The 6,150-nt window shown below is 39.2% G+C and overlaps 1 protein-coding gene across 1 annotated transcript in view; it reads left to right on the top strand.

Annotated features, from left to right (window-relative positions):
- Positions 1 to 6,150, top strand: part of SLC35B4 (solute carrier family 35 member B4) — a 534,725-nt gene that overhangs the window by 121,636 nt on the left and 406,939 nt on the right. The window lies entirely within an intron of this gene.

Genomic DNA, 6,150 nt, shown 5'->3' with positions numbered 1-6,150 from the left:
TATTACACACACACTGCACACACACACACACATTGGCACGCACACACACACACACACATTATTACGCACGTGGCACACATCATATTATTACGTAATACATATACGTGTATTACGCACACACTACCATATTACATATTTATTATGCCGTACGTATTATTACATATGTATATATTTATATATTACGACATATATACACATACGCACATGTATACACATACGCACACGCACACACGCACACACGCATACACATGACACACACACACATACGCACATACAAATACATACACACACACATTACGCCGCACATACACAAACACACGCACACACACGCACACACGCACACACACGCACACACACACACACGTGCACATGCGGACATGCGCACACACACACACACACACACACATGCACACAAACATGCACACACACATGCACACACACACACACGCACACACACACACATATACACACACACACACATGCACGCACACACACCAATCATCACACACACACGTTCACACACATTAATACTGCACACGCACATTATATTTTAACACACAATGCCACACACACACATACGACGTGCGCGCACACACACACACACACTGCACACACACACACATGTGCACTGCACGCACACGCACACACACGCACATATATATATATATATATATATATATATATATATATGTGTGTGTATATATATATACATATATGTGTGTATAGCGTATTATATATATGCATGTATATATATACATATATATATATATATATATATATATATATATGTATATATGTACATATATATATACATACACACACACACACATGTGCACATTATATTACACACACACACACATATTGCAGCATAGTATATACATATATTATTATGTACACATATACATGTGCACATGCACATATACACACACGCACACACACACACACACACACACACGTGCACCACGCACACACACACATCACGCACGCACACACACACAACAATGCACACACCGCACACACACACACACACACACACACATATTATTACGTGCACACATGCACACAATATGACACATGTATATACACATGCACACACATACACACACACACACACACAGACACACACACATACGTGCGCATACACACACATACACACACACACTTACACACACACAAACACACACACACACATGTACGCATGCGGGGTATATTACATACACATATGTGCACACGCATGACATATACATGTATGTGCATATACACACATATACGTGCATACATACACATGTGTATGCATAGACATATACACACACACACACATGGCACACACACACACACGCATACACACACATGTGCACATGTGCACACACACACATACATACGCACATACGTGCACATTACACACACATACACATACACACAAATATATATTGTACACATTATTACATGTACACACATACACACAATGCACAGCACACACGCATGTATGCACATACATGCACACATACATACACCGCATAGAGCGCACATACACACATACGCACACACATACACACAAACACATACATGCATATACACACATATATACATGCTGCACGCACATACATACACACGCACATACACACGCACATACACATACACATGCATACATATACGTGTGTGTGCACACACATACATGCACATGCACACACACATACGACATTATTACGTTATTGACACATATATATACATACATGTGTGCATACGCATATTATTATATATTATTACGTGTACATATATATGTGTGCATTATATATATATATATACATATACATATTATATATATATATAGCATGCATATACATGTGTGTGTATATATATATGCATACACACACACACACACATACACATACACAGAGCACATACATACACACACACATCACACACACACACACACATATATACGTCACACACACACACACACATGTGCATGTGCACACACACACACAAACACACATACACACACACACACACATACGGCATACACACACATACATGCACACATGTGCACACACACACATGTACACATACATGATATGGCGCATATACACACACACACACACACATGCACAGTGTATGCACATACGCACATTATATGCACATACACATATTATTATTACACACCAACACACACACACACGTGCACACACACACACACATGCACATGCACACACACACATGCACGATTATTACGTACGTGCACATATTACGCACATACACATATTACACACACATATTTACATATGTGCACACACACACATTACGTGCATACGCATACGTATTATTTATAGAGCATTAGATATACATATATATATATATATTAATATATATATATATATATATATACGTATATACATTATGTGTGTATATACATATATATTATACACATACGTACGTACATATACATATTAATACGTGCATTATTATATATTTATTATGGCATTATTATTATGTATGTATTACACATGTTGCACACACACACACACACACAAACACAGACACGCGCACACACACACATTACACACACAATGCACGTACGCACACACACACACACACACACGCACGCACACATACACACATACACATTATATGCCGCTGTGACATGCACGTGCACATACACACACACACACGCATACGTGAGCACACATGCACACACACATATGTACGCATACACACACACACGCACTATACGTGCACACATACACATACATACACACACATACACGCACATGCATGTGCACACACACACGCACACACACACACATGCACACACACACACACACAACAATCAAATCACACACTGTGCATTGAGCCGCGCACACACACACACACACACACACACACACACTGCAAGTGTGGTAGCATGGCTAGATGGCAGTGCATACACACACACATATATATATATTATTTACATGATATATATATATATACACACACACACACACAAATATAAATGCGCACACACGTACATGCGCATACATTTAGTGTGCATCAATATATGCAGGTACTATATTCACTCTGTGTGACGGCATGGATCCCATTAATTAAAAATAGCATTGTTTGTGTGTTTAGCATGTCCTTCACTCTTTACATTTTAATAGTACTTTTTGCATGCGTCACAGAACATTTTAAGTAAATGCACCATTATGGTCTTTAAAAATTGTGAATCATTATCGAGCAGTCCATTCCATATCTAGAGAGATGTCTAGTGTAAACAGGGCTGTTAATGTCTCATGATTTTGGAACAGTTCTTGCTACACTATAGATTTATTTGGAGAGGCAACTTCAGAAGCCTTCTCTTCAACTAATCACTGTCGCTGTCCTCAGTCTGTTTTCCTGTGAGAGTGTCGGATGCGACTATTCTAGTTGCTCATCTTATTGGAACTCGGACTTTAATGCATTTGACTTGTGTAGATGTCTGCAGTTCCTCCTGTATAGCTGTGTCTTCCACACAAATAACACATGATCTTGTTTTGGCTGCTTTATCATTGAGTGTTATGATTGTCTCCAATCATAATGGACTTACATGTTTGAGAGATAGATGCCAAGACATTTATATTCAGAGCAGAAAGAAGAAAATCTTGAAATTATGTGTGGATCACCTAATAGAACTTACGATCAAAATAAAGTGTAGGTGTGCAAAGCAATAAAACACTTAGCGCTGCCAGACAAACAGCTGGCAAAAGTGAAGTGTCCTTCTGGCTTTTAAAGTTGTAACACTTTGCTCAGCCACATTCCAAGTGTGTCAGAATGAAATATCTTAACAGTTTTTAAAGCTGTTTTAACTTTTACTGTTGTCTGTAGTGGCTGGCACTGGCCTCTGTCAAGATCTAGCACAGGACTAGAGCTTAACAGTGCTTAAAAGTATGTAACAAAAGCTTATTAAAAACATTTAATTGTTTCAAAAACCTGTCTTCCTCCCAATTTAGGAGCACAATTACTGTGCTGCATGTACTACAGTAATTTTATCTTCAGGCTGAAGATTTTGCCATGGTTTTGTATTCTTACTTTGTCTTCAGATTGTAAATCTGGTAGTCTTCTGCACTTTGTCTTGTATTCTTTGTATCCTTATGCGTGTTAATACATGAGCTGGTGAGAGACTGAGTCCTTGTAGTTGAGTGTTCAAAATTTACAAAGTAACAATCCACAGTCCACATAGTTTTTGCTACTGTTCCTTCTCATGAGATTGTGACTGTTTGGATGACTGTCTCTACTTGTCCATTCAATTTCCTAGTTGTGCGGACTTGACGTATGTTTAAATTACCAGTCACAAAACTTAAGAATGTTTGACTTTTGTATTTCAGACCATTGCCAGACATAACACCAGGTATCCCCTGGTTTGATAAGATAGACTTAACTGCACTTGTGTTTTTCAATTAAATATGTTTCATGTTATTTGCAATAATAGTCTTTAGATATGCAATACCCAGCTTAAAACTGGAGTAAATCAGTGCCCATACTGGTACTCTCCTTCCTTTGATTGTTGCAATGTACACTGCATATAGTACAACTCTGTACTACTTTTTCTGAGTTGATAATCCTGATGGTACTTGAATCGTTTGCGGTTTCTTTACATTTATGTATCCCCGGTCATTTGGCTGTCTTCTTGCCAGTGGAAATGAGAGTACAAGTTTCTTTCATTGCTGCTGTGTTTCTTTTTTTTTTTTGCTCGGACCATGCTTTCATAACTGCCTTTCTAAGTCTGTGTCACTTATCTGTAATTCTTTTACTTCTTGTTCTGTAATTTTTAATTGTGATATCCCCATGGTCTGTAGATATTCTTTGTAATGCATTGTTGCAGTACTGGCACTTGAGATTCCTGCCAGGAGAAACCTGATGACCTTCTGAAATACTAGCACTTTCATTTTCCCCCTCCTGTCCCTAGGGACTCCATCCCCTACTGATGTCAAGTTATCAGTGTTATAAAAGCCCATTGGCTGCCCCCTCTTTATGTCTTTCTTGGTGCAGTTTGAGCATCTTGAACAGGCCATTTGTGATATCAGTCCATTGAGTCAGCCTGAAGCCAGAGTTTATGATAAATAACCTATTGGGAGGACACTTTATCTTTTTATTATAACCTTTACAAGTTTTGCATTGTAGTTATGTGGTACTAAAGTCAACTACCATATCCGATATGGAAAACTATTTCCATGCAGGGATTTACATAATCAGCCTCTCTTGCCCAGAATGTAGAGTATGACATACTCAGTTGTCCCCACTTTGCTTACTTTATTGTGCACGCCATCAGACATAGGAATGGATCCTTGAAGTACCTTAATGGTCATTCATTTGATTAAAGGCGTCGATATTCTCTGCCTGTCTCTCTTCTGACTTTCCCATGAAAAGGAAAGAGAATCTTCCAAAAGAACTTGTTCAGGAAGCCAGTGATATGGTCTCAGAGTTGGAAAGTCTCCCGCGGGCCAAAGGGTGCTGGTGTCTGTGATGTGCTTTCACTGCCTCCATATGTGGAACCTTGCTTAGCTCTGGAGTGACCCATTGGGAATGTGTTATGCCTTTGGCCCAAGGCACATCCTCCTGAGCTGAAACAGTTGTCGCATGGTCTCTGGTTCCAGCACCCTAATTGCCTCTGAAGGAGAAAGCAGTATACCCATAATAATCATGCACAAAGACGTTAAAGGGGACTTTATAGAAAAAAGTCTCTGGAATCTGTCCATTTCATCACCGTATTCTTCATAGATACGAGACATGGAAGCCAAAACAGTCATCATTCAGTTTGCCCCTAGCCATTGCTAACTGGGTCTCTGCTTCCTGCCACCTATGTTTGTATGCAGGATCTTCTCAAGCTGGCCCAAGATTTATTAGAATTTGTAAAATCTAGGCAGCCAACTAATGAGAATGCTTCTGCTTTAAGTGTGACCCTTGTAAAAATTAAAATGGAGCCTTCTGCCAAGAAGGATGAAGATATCTTAGTTTCTGAGGTAGAAAAGCTGGATTTTGTGAACCTGCTGTCTCCAGCTTCTAACATTTTTAAAATCTGTCCCTGAGTATATCCTGTCTACAGTCAAGCCACCGGTGGATCTTTCCCTTTGTAGAATGAAGAAAGCCTTCAACTGGCTTGCCAAGGAGTTCTCCCAGGCACAGATTAGGTAC

This window comes from Protopterus annectens, chromosome 11.part0 (assembly GCF_019279795.1).
Source record: "Protopterus annectens isolate FY-2018-M chromosome 11.part0, PAN1.0, whole genome shotgun sequence".
Classification (NCBI taxonomy): domain Eukaryota; kingdom Metazoa; phylum Chordata; order Ceratodontiformes; family Protopteridae; genus Protopterus; species Protopterus annectens.
This window is presented reverse-complemented; position numbering and strand designations above follow the sequence as displayed.